The sequence below is a fragment of the Carettochelys insculpta genome, chromosome 23 (assembly GCF_033958435.1).
Source record: "Carettochelys insculpta isolate YL-2023 chromosome 23, ASM3395843v1, whole genome shotgun sequence".
In the NCBI taxonomy this organism is placed as follows: Eukaryota; Metazoa; Chordata; order Testudines; family Carettochelyidae; genus Carettochelys; species Carettochelys insculpta.
The window spans coordinates 9,887,149-9,910,408 of record NC_134159.1 but is presented as its reverse complement, the minus strand read 5'-3'; the positions used below and the strand labels follow the sequence as shown (position 1 = coordinate 9,910,408).

At 39.0% G+C, this 23,260-nt stretch overlaps 1 protein-coding gene across 6 annotated transcripts in view; it reads right to left on the bottom strand.

Moving 5' to 3' along the window:
• PRDM2 (PR/SET domain 2) overlaps nt 1–23,260 on the bottom strand; it is a 122,670-nt gene that overhangs the window by 42,883 nt on the left and 56,527 nt on the right. The gene's annotated exons all lie outside the window — the stretch shown is intronic.

Sequence of the window (23,260 nt, the reverse complement as noted above, 5' to 3'; positions counted from 1 at the left end):
CCATATGCTGGCGGGGGACGTTGACCAGAGGCGGGTTGAGCCAGAGCCACGTGAAGGTGGCAAGCTGGTGTGGGGGTTAAACCGGGGCGGGGGGAATTGAGCTGGAGCCGCGCGTGAGAGTGGTGAGCCAGAGCCAGGGCCAGGCATGCGGGTAGGGGTCAGCTGGAGCTATGCACAGGTGGTGAGCAGGGCTGGGGGGCGGGGGCAGTGTGAACCAGGGCCATGCAGACCTGGTGGAGGGGGAGTGGGATTTTGAGTCATGCTTGTGTTTAAGTCATGCATTTCGAGGGTTTACTGTACTGGAAAACTGCTGAAAATTTTTCACACTTGATGGAAATGTTGTATATATTGTTCTCCACATGCTGCGAGTGGATATGTGTATAACCGTACCAACTACTGAAATGTTGAACGGCTCAACTACTGCAATGTTGAACTGCTTAACTACTGCTTCCACAAGATTCTGCAGATTAATACATGTAGGCTACGTCTACACGTGCACCCAACTTCGAAATAGCTTATTTCGATGTTGCGACATCGAAATAGGCTATTTCGATGAATAACGTCTACACGTCCTCCAGGGCTGGCAACGTCGATGTTCAACTTCGACGTTGCTCAGCCCAACATCGAAATAGGCACAGCGAGGGAACGTCTACACGCCAAAGTAGCACACATCGAAATAAGGGAGCCAGGCACAGCTGCAGACAGGGTCACGGGGCGGACTCAACAGCAAGTCGCTCCCTTAAAGGGCCCCTCCCAGACACACTTTCATTAAACAGTGCAAGATACACAGAGCCAACAACTAGTTGCAGACCCTGTATACGCAGCACGGACCCCCAGCTGCAGCAGCAGCAGCCAGAAGCCCTGGGCTAAGGGCTGCTGCCCACGGTGACCACAGAGCCCCGCAAGGGCTGGAGAGAGAGTATCTCTCAACCCCCCAGCTGATGGCCGCCATGGAGGACCCCGCTATTTCGATGTTGCGGGACGCGGATCGTCTACACGTCCCTACTTCGATGTTGAACGTCGAAGTAGGGCGCTATTCCCATCCCCTCATGGGGTTAGCGACTTCGACGTCTCGCCGCCTAACGTCGATTTCAACTTCGAAATAGCGCCCGACGCGTGTAGACATGACGGGCGCTATTTCGAAGTTAGTGCCGCTACTTCGAAGTAGCGTGCACGTGTAGACGCAGCTGTAAAGTTTTAAGCAATAAGTCAACATTTTTACATAAATTGCAGGTGTATTTTTTTAAAAGAGACAATATACGTCAATCACTGAAGATTTATACATTCATCAACACTAATATACCGGAAAAGATTTTTGATACGTTACACAACAATTCACACAAATGTAGCATCTAAGATCAAATACGTAATGTTGCACCCACTCCCCAGTTCTGTAAAACAAAAAAGCATTGAGACGCTGTCTGGTATTTCCTATGGTCTGACGTAGGTCAGGTAATCCCACCCACCATTTTGCCATGCAGCAATTAGAAACCAGGTGCCAATCTACTCACCTGAAAACAAGACGCTACATGATAAATGTTGGGAAAGAGAGGAAAACAAGGAAAAATAATGAAAAGGATAATATAAATAAAATAATGAAGAAAAATAAATAAATGGTCCTAGACTTACGAAGAAAAAAAAAAAAAAAAATCAGAAGAAAAGCCTCAAAGTGTGCCTTGTCCCAAAAATATGAACACAATTTTAATATTAATTTTGAATATTGCTCACTTAGCTGTACAGATAATACTGCAACATGACAAAAACTTTTACCTACTTACATCCAAGCTACTGTACTTTATTTAAATCAGGGCAAGTTTCTTGAGAAGATAAACCCTTGTAAAAATATATTTTTGGAGGTCTGTGTATAAACTACACAAATTCATCTGCTCAGTTGGGTCTCTTATGAACTTGAAAGCTTCCACATAACAAAACAAAAGCTTGGAACTCAAGAAAAATACAAATGCTTGTTAACAAATACATTGCAGCCAACGTTGCTTGCACTGGCTGGGAAAAAGACTACATTATTCATCATCATCATCAACAACCATGGGCCCAGCGCCTGTTAGTGTCTGATGCCTCTCTCACTATTTCCATCTTTCCCCGTCCAGTGTGGAGTGGCTTAGTTTCTGCAGGTTAGCTCTGCAGCAACCTACAATATCACCTACCCATTCTCTGTGGGGTCTGCCTCTCCTGTTCGAACCGTCCATTATGCTGAATATCTGGGTATTGATTTTTCATTCATTGTTCATTCTGCAAATATGCCCAAATAGCTGTAACTTGCGTTGTATAACCTTCTGCAGTAGGCTCTCTTTCGGCTGTATCTTCCTATGTAATTCCTTGTTGGTGACCTTCTGCATCCATCCTACTCAGAATCTTTCTATAACAATTCTTCTCGAATGCCAAAATTCTTCTCTTTGAATCTTTTGTTATCACCCATGTCTCACATCTGTACAACATGCTGCTGAATACACACCTGATGCTTAGCTTCGTTCCTAAGGTAACCGCTTTGCTTTTCAAGATCTTACCCATCGCCTTCAAACTCGCTCTTGCTTTCACTATTCTAGTTGCTATTTCCTTCTTACAGTCTAGATCATATGTTATGTTGCTCCCCAGATACATAAATCTCTACATTCTCTAGTTCAATCCCATCTACACCGATCTTCCCTCCTATTTCCTTGTTTCCAAATACCATTGGTTTTCTTTTATCGATGTTCATAATCAGTCCATACCTCTTTCTTTCCTCATTTAGCACCTGCCTCATTTTTGCTAGCTTCTCTTCATCTTCCTCAATTACAGGTATATCATTCGCGAACCTCAAGCTGTTAATTCTTATCCTGTGCAGATACCCCTTATGCCTCTTCCCTGATCTTGTCCATTGCTCTCTCTAAATGCATGATGAAGATACTCAGCGATAACGGATCTCCTTGTCTCATACCTCTACTCGTTCTAAACCAACTACATTACTGATAGCCTCCCATACTATTATGGCTTATCAGCTGCTAAATCCAATTTTCATTTAGCATATAATGGCTTCCAATTTTGTACCAACAAAAACAAATAAAAACATGTTGTACAAAACCTAAAAACCTTCCTTATACAAACAACAAACAAAAAATACCTTTGGTATGACTGGTGTTTATTAATTAGTTTGTTTATAAAACAAAACAGGAGACAAACCATTACTACGGAATTACACGGAAAATGCTAGTCCTGTTCTACTTACACATGCGTCTAGATAAAATTCTAGAAATGCTCATCACAAACAACAAGCAACCACTGAGACTTGGGGGTCTCACTAGAAATTTTTGCGAAGTACATACGGACCCAAGCTCTAATGTACATGCAGTTATACCAACACAAAGATGCTTTTAATAGTAGTATCTTCATTGGCTCACTCAACTGGCATAAATTCCACCAGCAAAAGTGCATTTTTGTTGTCATAACCTGTGACACAGCCTTAGTCTGTTGCTAACAACTATGTTGCGACCTCTATTTCCTCCCTAGACCATGTTGAGCAAGCTTAATTCCATATACACCAACCACTTGCTTCACACACAAGCCCTTGCACCTTCTTTTTTTAAACACCACACGATGAATGCCCATCAGAATTACAACCACGATACTTAAAGCTTACAGCAATGAGAACTTTGCCTTTCCTTGAGACGATACACCCAAAAACATCTAAATATAGGCTCTCTTATACCCCCCTCAATCTGGACCAGAGTATTCCAGAATTCATGTTATTTTGACACGTATCCCATGTGATGGCACTGCCTGAGGTATTCCCCACGGGCTGTTTGCTATTACAAAGCAATGGCTGGACCATTTAGAACAAAATGAGCAAAAACGATTTTACTTTTTATGTACTATTTCTAAAATATGAGTACTGGCACATGGGATGGGAAAGACAAAATTCTCAGACAAAACAACAAGAAGTCCTGTGGCACCTTACAGGCTAACAGATTTTTTGGAGCATAAACTTTCGTGGGCAAAGACCCAATTCATCAGATGCATGTTTTTGCAGATACAGACTAACATGGCTATCCCTCTGATATTCTCAGAGATTCTGTTTCTAACACATATAAAAGATTCAATTAACCAACTGTAAATACTTATTTACAGTATCCAGTAAATCTCACAAGTAAAAAATGGAAACCCTTCTCTACACAGGCCTTACATTCTAACTGTAATACAAGACATACAAATGAAGACAATCAAAAATGGGAAGGATAGGAGAAACAAAGCACCTGGGTTCCAAAAGGCATTTACTAATGTCTAATGTCACTAATTTACTAATGTCACACACATTTCAGAATTGCTAAAATACCTAATAATAGAACATTTAATCTACAATTCCTCAAAAGATGTTAAGTACCAGTCATTAAAAATAGATCTTGCACATAGAGTAATTAGCTTATATTGCAATAATGAATTATTGATAAAATGTTTGCTCTCCAAAAGCTGTAATCCCATAGAAAGCATAATGAAATTATATGACTTCTAGAAGTTTAAATTAGTTTTTACAGCTACTTAAAACCTCTTCAGTGGACACTTTAATGGCACCATTGAGAAAGTAATACTTCGCTATTTCATCTCACCACAAATACCTGCAACTGCATGGCTATGTCTACACTAACCAAATAGGAAAAAGGGGATTTCAAAGTGTGTGGGGTCATTTTGGAAAGGACCCTGTGTAGACAAGCCGTATGTGATTGCAAGCAGCACTTTCGAAGTGCTGTGGCAGCAATTATGCTAATGAGGTGCTGCACATTCACTGCCGCATCTCATTAGTGTATACCAAAGTGTCTCATTAGCATCCCCCTTTCGAAGCGGGGAGCTAGTGTAGACATAGCCCATATAGGACAAATGAAGTCTTGATACATGTGATGAGAGGATATAAAATGAGACAGTGACTTGCAACAGCACGAAGTAACAACAACATTATGTGAAGTTGTACAAAAACCCTGAAAAATTGTTCTTAAAATGTCCACTGGGTGCTCCAAACAGAATGTTTTAAGACAAAGCGCTATAAAGGATGGAAAGATGTCTACCAGCATCAGGAAGAAGTGAGGCAGGAACATCCTGTGTCCTCTCTCACGCACTTGCTGCACTATTTATTTGTATACCATCACCACGCATGACAGGAAGAGGAATTAAAAACAAAATATGCACTGTTTGAAATGCTATACTCTTTACAATGCCAGTAGTTTAAATTCAGTTAATTTAATACATACTTTGGCTTTACTGCCTAATCTATATAAATGTACACAAACTTAGGAAGGAACAATCAGTTTCACACATACAGAATGGGGACAGACTGTCTAGGAATGACTACAGCAGAAAGGGATATAGGGATTATAGTGGACCACAAGCTAAATACGAGTCAACACTGTGATGCTGTTGCAAAAAAAAAAAAAAAAAAAAAAAAAAAAAAAAAACAAACATGATTCTGGGATGCATTAACAGGTGTGTTGTGAACAAGACACGAGAAGTCATTCTTCCGCTCTACTCTGCGCTGGTTAGGCCTCAGCTGGAGTACTGTGTCCAGTTCTGGGCACCACACTTCAAAAAAGATGTGGCGAAATGAGAGAGGGTCCAGAAGAGAACGACAAGAATGATTAAAGGTCTAGAGAATGTGACCTATGAAAAAAAGGTTGAAAGAATTAGGCTTGTTTAGTTTGGAAAAGAAAATATTGAAGGGAGACATGATAGTGGTTTTCTGGTATCTAAAAGGGAGTCATAAGGAGGAAGGAGAAAACTTGTTCTTCTTGGCCTCTGAGGATAGAACAAGAGCCAATGGGCTCAAACTGCAGCAAGGGAGGTTTAGGTTGGACATTAGGAAAAAGTTCCTAACTGTCAGGACGGTCAAACAGTGGAATAAATTGCCAAGGGAGGTTGTGGAATCTCCATCCCTGGAGATATTTAAGAACAGGTTAGGCAGACATCTATCAGGGATGGTTTAGATAGTACTTGGTCCTGCCATTGGGGCAGGGGGCTGGACTCAATGGCCTCTCGAGGTCCCTTCCAGTCCTGGTGTTCTATGATTCTATTGTAGTTATCAAACACACGGGACTCATTTATCCACAATGATTTAAATACTACAGAGTGCTTTTATTCAGAATATAAAAGGAGGAAATCAAACCACATAAGTGTTAACTGTGAGTTTCCAAGACTTTTGAGTAGAAAGTTCAGACAGACAGAAGTGGGCATCACTGTAGGTGGAATGTCCCACCAGAACAAATTATGGGAATGTTCCAAGAAACACTATGGCTGTGTCTACACTAGCCAAAAACTTCAAAATGGCCATTTCGAAGTTTATTAACGAAGCGCTGAAATACATATTCAGTGCCTCATTAGCATGTGGGCGGCCGTGGTACTTCGAAATTGACGCAGCTCGCCACTGCACAGCTCGTCCAGGTGGGGCTCCTTTTCGAAAGGACCCCGGCAACTTCGAAGTCCCCTTATTCCCATCTGCTCATAGGAATAAGGGGACTTCAAAGTAGCCAAGGTCCCTTAGAAAAGGAGTCCCGTCTGGACAAGCCACGCGGCAGCGAGCCACGTCAATTTTGAAGTGCCGCGGCCGCCCACATGCTAATGAGGCACTGAATATGTATTTCAGCGCTTCGTTAGTAAACTTCGAAATGGCCATTTGCATGGCCATTTCAAAGTTTTTGGCTAGTGTAGACGTAGCCTACCACGATTATACTGGGAAACAGTGAAAAAATAGAAGCAGCAGCTCTTGCTACAGCAAAGCCATTAAAATCAAAAATACTCACGTTGCATTGAAAAAGGTATTATACAACTAGTGAACTGAAAGAGAGGAAAAATAATTTGTGGGAGTTGTAGGACTACACAAGCATCAAGCAGCAGAGAGAACCTCCTCCTCAGACAGGGGCAGACAAAATGTCCATTTCTACACTTACTAAAAACTTCGAAATGGCCACGCTAATGACCAAATCAAAAAATACTAATGAGGAGATGAAATGCATATTCAGCCCCACATTAGCATGCCGTCGGCCACAGCACTTCAAAAGTGCTGTGGTTCGCTCCCGCGCGGCTCATCTACACCGGGGTCCTTTTTGAAAGTACCCCACCAACATCGAAATCCCCTTATTCCATAGTAACAAAGGGATTTCGATGTTGGTAGAGTCCTTTCATAGAGGACCCCAGTGTAGATGAGCCATGCGGGAGCAAACCACGGCACTTTGCCGCGTCTGGCAGCATGCTAATAAGGGGCTGAATATGCATTTCAGCCCCTCTTTAGTATTCTTCGATTTGGCCATTAGCATGGCCATTTTGAAGTTTTCAGTAAGTGTAGATGTAGCCAATATGGCCTGCAGGCCACATGTGCATCGCCAAGCTGCTGCGTTTGGCCTATCATCTCGTAGCCCAGCAGGAGCCTCAGGCAGGATCTCTACCTTCCACATCCCCGCATGCAGCTCAAATCAGCTGGCTGTGGGGGCCATGTGTTCTCTGTACACTGCAAGCCTTTAGAGGAGGAGGGACTTTGTACACTGCCCTCATCATAACAATGTTGCAGCTCTGATTGGCTGGACACCTTTCAATAAGAGCTGTCTGATCAGAGCTGCCTGGTCTGTCAGGAAGTTCTCAAGGTACTTGTCCCCATCCTGCTGGGATGTGCAGTGCTCAGAAAACACGTCCCCTGCAGCCAGATGCTTTGAGGGGCATGTGGGGGGAGGGGAGCAGAAGCACACAGCCTGCCCAAGGGTTCCGCTGGACTGCTGGCTCATAAGAACCTCCTCGCCAGAGCCAGCTTCTGGTACTCCAGCCCCTCCCACCTCCCAAAACCTCTTCTCCTCCTCCTGCATCTCTGCCCCAGGTCACAACCCAAACCCTCTGCACTCCCCCGTTCCTGCCCCACACACCCCCTCCCAGACCAAATACCCCAAACCCCCTACCCCAGGTCACAACCCCCTCCCTACCCCCCATCCTTCAGGTTGGGCTCCTCTCATACCTCCATACTCGTATAACCTCCCAGATCCTGCACTCCAATACCCTACCCCATGTCACAACCCGCTCCTTCACCTAATTCCCTCGCAGGCCCCACACACTCTCCTGCACCCCAATCTCCAACCCCCAGCTCCCTTCTGTGCCCAACCACCATCTCCAGATCCCACATTTCCTCCATTAGTACCAACAAAAAGTGCAGCGCTCGACCACTTACCTAATCCTTGGAGTGGCCTCCATCGAAAATTACTGCCCACCCATGTGCTAACACCAATGTAACAAACACCACCTTTAGATTTTTAGGGGAAACAGTTGAAACCTGACAACTGCAGGGTAAGTGGACACGGTCTCAGTTCTCAACTCGGCAGAACGATAGATGAACCATTAACAGTTTTTGTCTAACAGGGGAATACTGCTTCTGACAAACGACGATAAACAAGAATCACCCTTACAACTCCCTATGAAGGATTTTTTATGTATGTACATACATGGTATACACACAAAACAGTAATATTTAAGCTTGGCAAGCCAAAAATCCCAAACACAACAGGAAAGAGAGTCTATAGCAAGGGTCAGCAACCCCCAGAACCCCCCAATTTTCATCAGCACAAAAAGCAGCTCAGCTCTGCCCCTGCCCCACCCTGCAGCCAGGAGCTTGCTCAAAGCCATGCTGCCTGTGGAGAAACAAAAGACCAGCTAATGCTGCCAACCACCACCCAAAGGGTACAGCTCTGCATCTTTATTCATCTATTAATGAAGTGGTTTTAAATATGACTATTAGTGATTTTAAAAAGTATCACCAGTACTTGGACTGTACACAGAGGTCAAAGGTCAAGTTTCCACACTCTGCCCCTGAAAGGTTGTTGACCTCTGGTCTATGGAATGTGGCCAAAATTTTCAAAAAGGAGCTTAATTTGGTGCTTGAGGGTGAGATTTTAAAAGAATGTCCCATTGACGTCAATGTTACTTGTGGGTCTAAGTCACTTACCAGCATTGAAAAAGTCCCACTTCTGAAATTTTTGGCAGCTACTGAAACACATTTCTTGGAAACTAAAAGGTAACGTAAGGATATTGACAGAAATCAAGTTATTTCTGCTACAGTTTAAAAAATTTCTCCATTTCGTTTGCTTGTACATGCATCACTTTCTTAAAATAGAAAGGGAAATGGCACAAAAATCACAAACATGGATCATTTTTAAAAAAATCAAATACCATGGTATTGATATTTTAACCATACCAAGCATACTTTATAACAGTGTAACTCATGTTAGATATAATGTGTGTGTATAAATAACTGTGTGAAAATAACTGACAGTCTACGAGATTAAAAAATTACTTCCTAGACCTATGTTTACACTTAGGAAATTTAAAGAGCAGCACGCATAACTTAAAAGTAAATGATTCATATTACAGGATTTCATTAGTACTGTAAAATTTGTCATATTACAAGCAAAGTATGTTGATAGCTAATTATACTGATACTATGCAGCCACGTATGAAGTGCACTTTTCTCTTCGGTTACAGCTTTTTTCTTTAGCTGACTGACAAACAGAAAACTTCAACCAAACAAAAATGGATTTTGGCAATAGCTCAATGAGATTTCTAAAAAATAACTGCTCCCTACACAGTCTGTCACTCTTCATGTGCAATTATAGTTAGGAACACATTACTCATATACAACAAAAATGGCGAAGTGTTGATCTAGAACCTAAATCTGAAAAACAACAAATATGAACAAATTGTTTCGATTCAGATACTTTTCTACCTTACCATTCTTCCCCACTCTCTAAAGTAGGTATTTTTTTCCCCCATCACAACTAGTCACTGCTTTGATATAATAAGAAGCGGTATGCACTTTAAGTGGCACTATTTGCACCACAGGAACTCACCCTGCAAAATTCTCACAGAATGGGCATTAAATGCCACTTGTTCAAAATATTCAATTACAAAATATCCTTAGTTACCTATGATTTTGAAAGGAATTCCATTAAGAAATGTTTGCCTTATACAGAGTAATATTTTATATTTTAAAGATTACTGAAGAACTGTACTAAAATTCACTTGTTCTATTACATTTATTATCTAATCTATGGACACAAATCATATAAAAATTTTTACTGGTATTTTCCATTTCTATGAAAATCTTGAATTCCATTACAGGTTGAACCTCTCTAGTCCGGCACCCTCGGGACCTGACCAGTGCTGAACTAGAGAATTTGCTGGCCCATGAGCAGTCAATGCTATCTAGCAGCATTATCAATATTTTCACTGCTTACTGGGCTCTCAGAAGACATTTGGGGGCAAATTACAGCTAAACAACAGCACGGAACACTGAGAACCAGGACTGGTAGTTATAAGCAAACTTTATGGGACCATAGGAAACTTGGTCATCCGGCTAACTAAAATCATGCTTGGTTATGGCTGTTGCTGGACAATACTACGTCAAACTAGAGAAGTTTCAACTGTACTGGCAGCATTAATGCATCACATGTTAAGGCTGTAATATTGTTAATGCTGACATCCTCCATAATATACCCCTGCAAATGCTACTGATGCTGCTACCACTGCAAAAGCCTCCTTCCTGCACCTACACCCAAGCCATGGTGTCCAACTTGCTAACCACCAGCCACATGTGGCTCTTTGGCTGTTTGAGCATGGCTAGTTGGTTTGAACAATAAATATATTTTTAGAATAACGCAGCTAGTTTGCTATAGCAGTAGCCAGCATAGTGTGGCTTCACATGGAGAACACAGATGTGCAATGCTTGCTATAACCAGGAAACAGGGCTGCCACTCTATCAAGCTGGAGGACTGGGACTATTGTCACAGGACTAGCTGTTTACCACTGGCAGAGAAAGATGAAAGTCCTTCAGAGCCATTGGAAACAGAAAATTATTTACAAGTATTGTAACCCTAGGTACTGCCCTGCAAGTGTGAAATGAAAAATACTCAAAGTTGTTAAATAAACTGTATGTTTTCACATTTATCCAATTTACCTTGTTAGCCATTTTCTTACAATATTAAATTTTTAATTTAACCCATGTTCCCTACAATATCCAGGCAACACTGCCAAAAATGTTCTCTCCACAACCAAAATGGAACATCTCTTTACATTTTCACCTATCACTATACATTGCTAGTTTCATACCACCAAACCCACTCCTCCACCTCCTTGTTTGTAAGCAGAATGATAACACAATCCCTTGTAACTAAAACCGCTCTCAAAAACTGGTGATGATGTTCTATAGAAGACTGGGATAATAGAAAACCTTCTGATATGCATGCTTACCAATGAGATCTATTTCTGTAATACTACCAAAAATTTCCCGGAAGATGTGTACCATCTTTAAATTCCTATTTAGATGTTCAATTAATTGATTTGGATGGAACGATCAGCAATAGTTTTGGTGCCACACTGAGCCTCACTCATACCTGCAAATTTTACAAATTGCAAAATACTGTGGTGTCAGTTTTGATTCATTACTTACATCTACTTTAACCATACATGCTGATTCAATTTGTTGTTCAAGCCAGAAAAGGCTATTTATTTACCTTCCAGTTACAGTACTTACCCTTTTATTCTACATCTAAGAGCCGGACAGCATATAAAAAAAATAATGAAGATATTCTCACCGAAGAAACAAACATATTAGCTCTACAGAAGTATACGTCAAATAAAGTATAGTGATGTTCTCATAATCGTATTTACCATGAAGAAAACGATTTTCTAAAAACCTCTGAATAAAGAAGATGCAAAACTGGAGATTAAGCAACCATCAGCAAGACATATAAAACCTCAGAATAATGGAAGACAAATATATCACACTGTGCAATGTAAACTGTACACAGATTTGTAACAGTTGGCAAGGCAATAGTGATATCATATTATCCACTATCCAACTAGTACGGCTAGACAAAGAATAAAATCTTTGGTAGGGCTCTTTAAATATTTTCTTAAACCTAGACCATGGTGAAAAAGCTCTGTTAATATCACAAACTGCAATTTTCTAATTAACAATGCTCAAATATACCTTTAACTGCTGCTTAACAAACAGTCATTATTTAGGCTTAGCATTTGCATGCATGGAAAATTTGCTTTTTCCCTGTCTGTTAAACTTGCAGTCATCTTGCAACTCTGAAGTGACAACACTTTGATTGAGAGAGACACTAGGTAACAAAGACACAAGAGAGGGTAACAAGTTAGGCATTATGCAGGCCCATTATTTTCAAGTGTAATATGGTCTTTAAAAGGAATCATTCACATTCTCCTGCATGTTTATAAAGGAATACTGCAGGCTTCCCAAAGATTTCCTCAACTTTATGAAAGCAAGAATTTCATTCATTTCGAGAGCTTCCTCAAAAAGGATTTTCCTGGAGTAGCACACTTCAGGCCTTTAAGACCAAAAATCTTATTGAATTGCAGATCCAAAGAACTATAGTTGCAGTGCTTCAATTGTTCAGTCACTGCCTCTCTTGCCTAGCAGGAGAGTACAGTTGGTATATTGGTTGACAGAACAAACAACAGAAGTTATTCAAGTTAGAGTTTGCATCAAACCGTAAGAGCAAAACAAACAGCCTGATATATTATTTACTGAGCCAAGAAAAGGTCACTAAAACACATAAAACTGCTATCAAGAAAGCACTTTTTTCCATTTTTCCACTAGAAAGGTTACAGTTCTAAAAGCTGGGGTACAAGTTTAATGACAGCCTATTTCCACACTTAATCACTTTAGTGGCCAACCTATTTTGAGCCACTTAAACCTCTGATCATTATAAAGACTTGTTTTGCATACACCTATCTTTGTATAGTGTGTAATACAGCGTTGAAAAGAACACATGATTTGCACTGAAATACACTGAGAGAAATATTTATTTATGGAAGAAAGAACAGAAAAAAAAAATCTTCTGATGTCTAGAACAGCAGAGAATGTGGAAACTGACATTCAACGGTTAAGAATGTGGGAGCCACTAAAAACTTTAGAACAAAGTCCACTCTGCTTTTGCAACTCCTGACAAGAGCCCATGGGAGTTAAAACACTGCACTTTTTACTTTATTACAAACTTGAAATAAACCATTATGAACAAAGTCACTTAGAATGTCAATTGTTTACTCTTAAGTGGCTGAATCCGACTGTGCTCATTAGTTCTACTATAATACTGAATATAATTTCAGCATTATAGCCCAGACTTATATAGTTCTCTTAAAAATTCCTTTTTTAAAACCATCATGAATGAATATAACTTGTAACTTGCTGCACCATTTAAGCTGCACCATTTAAGCATTTCTTTTCAAACCATGTGTTTAAACTTATGATTCAGAAAAGAGCTGTACTATTTCTGCTTCACAATTCTTATTTTAAATGTGTAATTGTCCATAAATGGTCCATTTTGACATGGAAGGTAATAGTGGGATGCCCCACAAACACATTAGGATCAGTGTAATTCATGTATTTATTAATGACTTGGAGGAAGGGGTAGACAATTAAGTGGAAAAATTTGCTGATGACAGCACTATGTTGGTTAGTCAGGATTAGAGGTATCTTAAGGAAGGCTCAGTTAAAATTTATTGAATGGGAAAACACAGCAACTGATGAAATTCAAAGGAAGGTAAAAGCCAAGAGACAAGTGAAAGGAGAAATACAAACTGCTTACACACGCTGACAGATTCTGCATTATAAACAAACCAGTTTTAACTGGTTTAGTTAAGCCGCTACAAAACCCCTGTATGTACACTTGGTTTGAGCAGCTTATTTTACATCAATTTAAACCTGCGCTTTACAGATTTAAGCTATACCTAAACAAGCGTATGTATCTCCACACGGCTCTTTGCACTGATTTAATCAACTAGTTTAAAATTAATTTATTATTACTGTGCATACAGAGAAGTCCTTAGGGAAATGTTTAAAAATACGTCAACAACTCTCTATGAAAATATTCTGAGTGAACAAGAGATTGTACGAAAAGTGTTGGATTATACTAAGGAACAAAAATACTATTGAAAATACAGCATTATTATTCAATTTGATAATATGCCCTCATTTTGGATATTATCATTCAAATCATTTCAAAAAAAGATCAGTATACATAGAAGAGGGCTAGAGATGAATGTTTAAAATAAACATGACAAGAATTCCAGATGAGGAGAATTTTAAATGATTACAACTAGTTGATTTAGAGGGAAAGTGAAAAAACTGTGACATGATGAAGGTAAATAAAATAAGAATATATATAAAGCCAATCATGAGCTCCCTCCCTCCTGTTCACCTCTCATAATAAAAGGGTGAAGAAGCATCTAATTAAATTAAAAGGCAACAAATAAAATTACCAAGCAGATAGGAGAATTTATTTTAAACAAAATGAACTCTTAGACATGAATGCTACAATAGAGGCAAGTATCTTAATGATAATAAAATAAAAGATTAGCTATCACATGTAACTAAATGATTTTTGTTCATGACAGGCTAAGTCTATACTAGGAAAATAAATCGATTTCAGATATGCAATTCTAGCTATGGCATTTACATAGCTAAAAAAAATTGGCATATCAGAATCGACTTATTTCCCTAGTAGCCTATAAACTCTCACATCAATGTCCCTTTTCCACACAATAGTGTGGAATACAGGGGTTGACTGCTGATCCCAGAGAGATTATTTTGCTGGGTGTTCACCAGACATGCAAAAATCAAACTCTGGAAGATCGGCCCTGACCAGGTTGATCTTTCACTTAGTACAGAAATTTCACAAAATAAAATGTTAGTGGTGAACACAATCTTCATGATTTTGGACATACAAAATCACCACTAAACTTCTGGAGTTTAGAAAGAAACTACTCCCTGCACATATATTATCGCATAACTGTACAACTAATTCTGAAGCACCTGTCACTGACGTTGTCTTGCCCCAGATTAATGGATCAGGTGAACCACTGGTCTGACTGGCAAAGCAGCTTCCATTAAATGACGCCACAAAAACAAAAGTTTGCAGGCTGCTCTTCCACTCCAAGTGTCTGAATCTCATTTCAATGTCAACTGAAAGCTCTATTTTCTGAATCAGCTGCATCCTATCTTTAAATGTCTTTCATCAGTAAACATCAAAATAGTTCTCTCGTGCTGAAGAGAAATGTTCTAACCAAATATGGGAAGGTCTTCATACAATGAAATTTTCCTGGACAAAATTTTTTTTTTTTATTAGTTGCTAATGAACATGTACTTCACCACTTTATGGTTCACCATCAAAGAACTGAAAAATCTTCCTCCAACAAGTAAAGGACAATGTTAAAAGAAGAGTGGATGAACTCAAAACTGGCATTGTAATGCAGCACTTTTCCCCCGCATTTCCACACCCCAGTTCAAAGCCAGCCCAGGTCAGCTCCAACTAAATATCACCAATCTTGCACGGCTATTTGAGATTTGTGTTTAGTTATTTTCAATACATGACCCATAATGGTGTACATTAAAAAGCAACCTGTTAAGCAATTTTTTTTTTAATTTAAATCTAGAACACTACTGGTATATTTGGAAAAACAAGACAAACTACTGACTGGGAGAATTAAGAGAAATAGAATAATTTACTGCCTGTATTAGCTTCACATCGTAAGATGAGCTAGACTAAAGGGAATGAAGTTAAAAAAAGATACACATTATAAAACATACTTGATGTAACTCGTATCCTAATACTTAATGTCAATAACTCTGTTTATATTAAATAAAAAAAAAATCACTAAAAATGATATCAAGTGTGAACAGGCATGGCAGCTATGTTACCACTTCTAGATCAGGCCTAGCACACAGTGACAGGATGACATGAAGGGCTGTAGGGAATGCCTGTAATGCCTGGCCTGTGATCAAATAATGGATGCTTGTTGTGAGACCTTATAAATCTTCTTTAGTTACTTAGCTGAAATAATACAGCATGCATGAGCATCATGGGGAATGAGCACGTGGAAAACAACTGGCAGAAAAGCCATTGCTGCTACCTACCACCAGTGGTATCAAAAGTGGGGATGTTAACATAGACTCTGGAGGGAGAGATGCAGACAGACCTTGTAATTTAAGAACATTATCTTAGCTTACTCAAATCAGGACTACCTGACATGGTGCATTCAACAATGGCTTATGCTGCATTCAACACTGGTTGTCAGTGGCATCAGGCCTGTGGTACTGGTCCCACTGTTACCAAGCGTGGAATTCAACTGGAGCAAAATTGGACGTTTAATTCTCAGTGGCAATCTTCGCTCTTTGGGACATATAAAACTACCACTAACTTCTGGAGTTTAGAAAGAAACTTCTACCAGCACTCATTGCATACAAGGCTGTTGCATTTAGTACAATGCTTAAGACAGACACACAAGAAAAACAAACAGTTGAAAAGTTATACTTGAGGGGAGTGTGGGAAGACTATAAAAGCACCAAATAAGAAATCATAATTGTGTTTGGTTAAACTGGACCAATCTTTCCTCCCCTTCATTCAGAAGGTCATTGGTTGTAGATATTCCATAAGCGGTTAAACTACTGAAACAATCCCCCATACTAAATGCTAGTAAAGCATAAGCACGAAATCTATCTTGTAGACTTATCTAGGACTTGGTAAATTTACCCAGAATCCTAAAAACACTGCCTGGTGCAAGAATGAAATATATAGGCCCTCTCCAAACCTTCCCACTCCAATTTAAAGGAATAAAATAGTATTTAATTGAATAAATGTCCATTACCTTTTTTATTTACCACTATTTTATAATGCATCTTGCTTTTGGTATGGTATCTTACCCAACTTTGCTACATGCCAGTTTTCTTTTCTTTAAAAAGCCAGGATGCATTTCTTCACACTTTTCCTTCTCTCACCCTTTTCTCTGCATTGACTTTCCTGCTGTCTCATTTATATTTCTCTCTCCTTTTTACCACCTCCCACTTTTTCCTTCTACAACACTGACTTTTTTCCTTAAAACGCATCCGACACACCTTCACCTCCAATTACCCACACTCCTATACACAGATACTGAACAACGTATCAGACACTTCATATCCAGATGATTAAAACGTGCACATATCAGCCAAAACCTCATACAAAATACAGGACGCTATCTCTCTTTTAAGAGGTAATGCCCTTTTGTGAAACCAATCACCACCCCCAGCACTACAAATTGGCAGATGCTGTCCTTGAACCTTGGTAAAGGGCTCCAACCTCATATCATTAAATTAACGAACGATACAAGAGTATGCTGTGTAGAGGGGAAAATAGGCAAAGAGAAGCTAAAGTAATTGATGGCTATACTACTCACGTTACATAGTTGCAAACTTTTAATTTTCTTCGCAAAATTACTAAAGAGAGAAGCCTACACTAATACCAGTGTGCGCCTTGAAGGATTCCTGCAATCCTGGGCACGGACAGTTAAAAAAACACCTCACCTTAAAACTGTGATGATTTATGTTATAACAGAAAAATAAAGTTCTTTTTTTCTTAGTGAAGGTATGGTATTTACAGAATTCAGCTAAAATATGCTTTTTAGATGATTATTTTGTGCATGTTGTGTGATGCTGTTGCAAAAAAAGCAAACATGATTCTGGGATGCATTAACAGGTGTGTTGTGAGCAAGACATGAGAAGCCATTCTTCCGCTCTACTCTGCGATCATTAGGCCTCAGAGTGTTGCATCCAGTTTTGGGCACAGCATTTCAAGAAATATGTGGAGAAATTGGAGAGGGCCCAGAAAAGAGCAACAAGAAATGATCAAAGGGCTAGAGAACATGACCTATGAAGGAAGGCTGAAAGAACTGGCTTGCTTACTTTGGAAAAGACAAGATTGGGGTGGGGGGGTGGGGGGAACATGGTAGCAGTTTTCAGGTATCTAAAAGAGCATCATAAGGATGAGGGAGAAAACTTGTTCTTCTTGGCCTCTGAGGATAGAATAAGAAGCAGTGGGCTTAAAACAGCAGCAAGGGAGGTTTAGGGTCGACATTAGGAAAAAGTTCCTAAGTGTCAGGGTGGTCAAACACTAGAATAAATTGCCTAGGGAGGTTGTGGAATCTCCATCTCTGGAGATATTTAAGAGCAGATTAGATAAATGTCTACCAGGGATGGTGTAGACAGTACTTGGTCCTGCCATGAGGGCAGGGGGATGGATTTGATGACCTCTCGAGGTCCCTTCCGGTCCTAGTATTCTATGATTCTATGCTGCAGCCTCACTGAAACAATTTTCTCTTGTCAATTATTTGGGCCCCACCTGCTGTCCTTCATAGCTAGGGTTCTCATGTTCTCCTAGATGATATGTCAAAAGATGATGAGGTTTCATTAGGCTCCAAAAAGAATCTTAGATGCCACCTGAGAAAGCTCAGAAGAGATTTTTCTGTTGCTTATTTATGCTGAAATTTTCCCTAAACCTAGAATACAGACTCCACTTCAGCATGGTCTTCCTATATGCAAACTTTCACGCATCTGTAAAGAATAATTGACTCTGAAGTCTTTTTTGGGAACTTTTCCTAGCAATTTCTAGGCTCGCATGAAATGTTAAGAAAAATGGTAAATCATGCATTTCAGTATTAAGAGTAGAAGTTAATCACATACTGCATAGATAGAAGCTGATAGAATCCATTTCCAGAATGGTTTGCAAGAAGGACAAAGATACTAAACCCTGGCAGTATAATCAAAAGTGATTGAAGAGGTTGTGAGAGTATACAAAGTGAAGGTGAAATTCTGCCACCTAAACTATGTAAAGCAAATTAATTCCAAACCTCACAATTTTTTTTTAGATTAAATGGACTTGTCTGAGAGGATACTGAAGGTTTTATTTCAAAATCAAAATAGAATTTCTATGCTAATTTGGAAGAGATTAATTCTTTAGCTAAATATTACAATGGACACTTCTGATATAATTAGTTGGTTAAATAAAATCCAAACACAACTGTTTATTGGAAATGGTTCAAAAATCAAATGACTAATTAAAGATTATTCTTGCTTACTAATACATGGGTTAAAACCCAATACAGACATGAAAACATCTGTTATATAATTTTATTTAGAAAACTGAATAATAAGATACTGATGAAACAGACTGGGTTTCTTTTTAATATTCTAAACAGACAAAATATCTTTTGTTAAAAAAAATTTATCAGCATAAAAGCCATCCATAGCTGTTTATACTGTTATATATAACCTATGAAGGGAACAAACTCTACAGTTCAGAATAAAGAATGTGATGCATAGCAAACTGTCCTGATTCGCTTTCTTATGATAATTCAAATTTCAAACGCTCTCCTGAGTTTTAAAAAAAAGAAAACCTTTGGTAAGGTAGGAATTAACCTATAAAATTATTTGAGATTTTTGTTCCCCTTTCTACCAATTACACTGAAGTAATATAGAATAATATAATGAATGATTGTGGATAAATTTTTTTCCAAAAGTAAAAGCACTCATATTTTTCATCATTAAATTCCCAAAGCGTGTGATTGCAACTTCCTAAAATTTTCCATAAAGTTCAACCTCTGGGCTGAGATCAAGGGTAGATCATTTCAGACATATGGGCTATAGTTAGCCTGTGCGAGTCTTCCAACAAAACCGGTGGAATATCCATACACAAAATGCATTTTGTTGACAGTTTGTTGACAAAACTCGGCACTTTGGCCGGCGCGTTCTGCCTCTCTGCCATGAGGCAGAACGCTGCTGTCAACAGATTATGTTGACAAAAAAGCTGTGTCGATGTTCTTGGGGGGCCTTCCCTTGACAGACAGGTGCCCAGAATAACGAGCAGCCCTGTCTGCTGTGCTTCTGTGTGCCTGTTTTGTCAGGAGAGCACCCAGGCAGTCCAGCTGCTCTGTCAACAGAGCAGAGCACTCTTCCGATTGGCTTTTGTGCGTGGCCACACACTGTCAAAAGAAGTTTTGTTGGGAAATTTCTTCCGATAGTGACTTCTACTGACAGAGGTGTTATAGTGTAACCATAGCCAAGATGTATAGTTTCCCAGTGGGGAAGGTAAGCATGTGTAAGAGAGAAAGGCAGGAAGTAATTCTGGAAACCATCTTCCAATCTTACCTACGGTTGTTGCTCCCAACAATTGCAAAAATATTCTATTACTTACATGTAAATTAGGTTGAATACCAACAAATAGCAACACAATAAAACAAATATTGATGTAACAGATACTGTACACATTTTCCTCTAAAATTATTCCAATAACATCTGTTAACAAGAGAGAGACTAGAACACCTGACTGAGCACACAAAAGATGGAAAGTATAGAACACCTACATTAAAAGTGATTACAGTGGGACAAACAATGGTCTACGTAGCCCAGTATCCTGCCTTCTGACAATGTCAGTGCCAGTTGCTTCAGGACAAACAAACAGAGCTGGCAGTTTTGAGAGATCCATGATTTCTTGTCCACTCCCAGCTTCTGTCTGAGGGTTAGAAACACCAGGAGGCTGGAATAAGCCTGACCATTTTGGCTAATAGCCACTGAGGAAGCTATCGTCCATGAATTTATTTAATTCTTTTTTTTTTTTTTTTATAAATATAATTATACTACTTTGCCTTCACATAGCAATGAGTTCCTCAGGTTGACTAAGCACTATGACTGCAAAAAGTACTTCCTTTTGTTTGTTTTCAAACTGCTTATTAATTTCATCAAGTGATCCTTAGTTGTCGGGGGAAGAGAGGGAGTATAAACAACATACTTTTTTCTTTTTCTCCATTCCATTCAGTTGTATGGACCTCAATCATAACTCCCCTTAGCCATCTCTTTTTTAAGATGAACAATCCCAATGTTTTAATGTCTTTCCATGTGGAATCTGTTTCATGCCCCTTAGTCATTTTCATTGCCCTTTGTTTTCTAATTGTAATATTTTTCCGCACTAAGATGAGGTAACCAGAACTTTACACAGCATTCAAGGTGTGAGTACACCATGGATTTATACACTAGCATCATATTTTGTTTTATTTCCCTTTCCTAACACTTTTAGCTTTTTTGACTGCTATCTCATATTGAGCATATGTCTTCTAGACGTATCTTTGACAACTCCCTGATTTAAAGTATGGATTATGAAGTACAATGGTTGGCAATTCTTTGCAATGAATCTGCTCTAATTTTGCAAGCTGACTGAAGAGTATAATCCCCAACAAACTACTGTATACAAAACAGTATATTTTTAATTTATTTTGACTTTTTGATACATTGTGCTTTTGATAATTTAAAGAGATTTGGATAAGAGGTTTGTAATTATATAAAATAGAGATATCGTCCTCTATGTTATTTCTAATTAAACATTTGTCCAGACATGAACAGTTAAAAATTTCAGACTGTTAGTATTATCAAGTAACAAAAATGCAAGGAACCGTGAGATTAGTTTAGTGAAGATATGTCCACAATCACATTAGCACACATATAAATTTTAACACTATACAGAAATAAGATCTTGGAAATGTTCCACTCCTTAATATTGGAATTAAAAAAAAAAAAAAACTCTGAAGTTGACATTGCCTATTGGGTAAACAAACATACACACCAAAATTTTATTTTATTAGGCTAATGTGTATTTATTAAAAGGCATAAACCTGCCTTTAATGGACTTACACAATTCTTGGTAACGATGTATACAAGAGTTATTGTACTATATTATACAAAGAAAAATCAGGGTTTGAATTTTATGTTTTTGTTAATTTGTTTAGGTTATACTTTCACTGAATGCTTCTCCCCAATCCTAAAATCAACTTGAATCAAGGACAAAATGTCATTTTCTAAAGTCCTACTCGTACTCTCAAAATGATTTTTTACAGTCAACTTCAGCAGAAGCAGGACTGAGTCAAAAATTTGTATTTACTGATAATATTACAACATTTCAAATATCTGCTCATTTTATTTTATTTATTAATTTAAAACATATTTAGAAATCTTAAAATACATTCTTGAGACAGGAATGGCAGCAGTAAATATGCATACTACGCTATAGATATTTTGTCTTTAGCCTTCATCATTGTCTAAATTGGGTATTAAAAAGTATGATTTTTCATCTAAAATGTCCAAACAGCAGCTAACTACAGCCATGCTTATCCACCTGGCTGTGGCAAAGGCACAATAAAATCCATATTTGAACATCTTTATTCAATTCTGTATAGAAAAATTAATAGGTATGTCCATCGTATGCTACTTGTAAATTAAATAATCTCTGTGCTCCCAAAATTATTCTCCTCTGATCCGAAACTCACGAAAAATTAGCTAAAAGCAGGAACTCATATTTCCAGGCTGCACATAGTCATAAGGCACAAAATCACTACTGTTTAAAAATGAAAACTTGTGAATCAACATCTGGATTTTTATTCCCAGTACAGAACAGCTTTTTGTAATTTGTAAAAGAAACATAGTGCTCTGTGGACACTTTGCATAACTTTCTACTTGCAGATAATTTTAGCAGTAACCCCACTCTAGCAAAAAGATCTTACTTTGAAAAAAAAAAAAAAAAACCACAAACACCAAACTGACCCCGTCTTGAGTGCTGTGAACCGAACACTACTGCTATGATGATGTTGACATAGGAGGGCAATGCAAATGCTAAAATTATATTTGGTAAAACTGTATCATCACCCAAACCCCAACGGAAATCGTGAGGGGTACGTAAAGAACTCAGCTTCCAACTGTGGCCTATAAATTAACTATTGCTCTTCTTAAAAGTGTATGTTGCTTTTCTCATTGGCTGCCTGAATTTACCTAGCTAAGGCCTGCAACACTGTTACCTCAAGCCATTCTAAAATGTCACTGAACAAAAGCTACAAATGGAAAATACTGTTATTTAACACACCACCTCACATTAAGATTGCACATCATAAAAAAGACCTGTATGTAAAAAATACAAATTTGAATGTATTTTTAAAATCACAATCTTTTCTCACGCTTTTTTTTTAAAAATTAGGACAAGTTAAAACTTGATCCTGGTAATGGCCAATCCACGATTCCACTTCTCTGTCCTGTTTTCTATATGTCTAGGTTCTGCGTTAGACAGCGATAAATGCAACCCAAAGTAGGCACGAACTCCGACGCGACTTCAAAAAGGAGAAAGTATGCAGTGCTGGCATGCCCGAAGGGGGGGCATGTCCCTTTAACTCGGCACTGCTTAGCTGAGCAGGCAGTGTAGTCTGGAAAAGGTCACACAGACATACTTGCTCCTACGGCGGCACTCCTTACTGAAGAGTGCGGCAGGGATCACTGCCCGAGCAGGGCAGGGTGGGTAAAAGTTAGTAAGTTTCACTCCAGCCCCCGTGGACACGCGTTTCTAGGTGGATCCGCAGTGGTCTCCTCCTCTCCCAGAGCGGG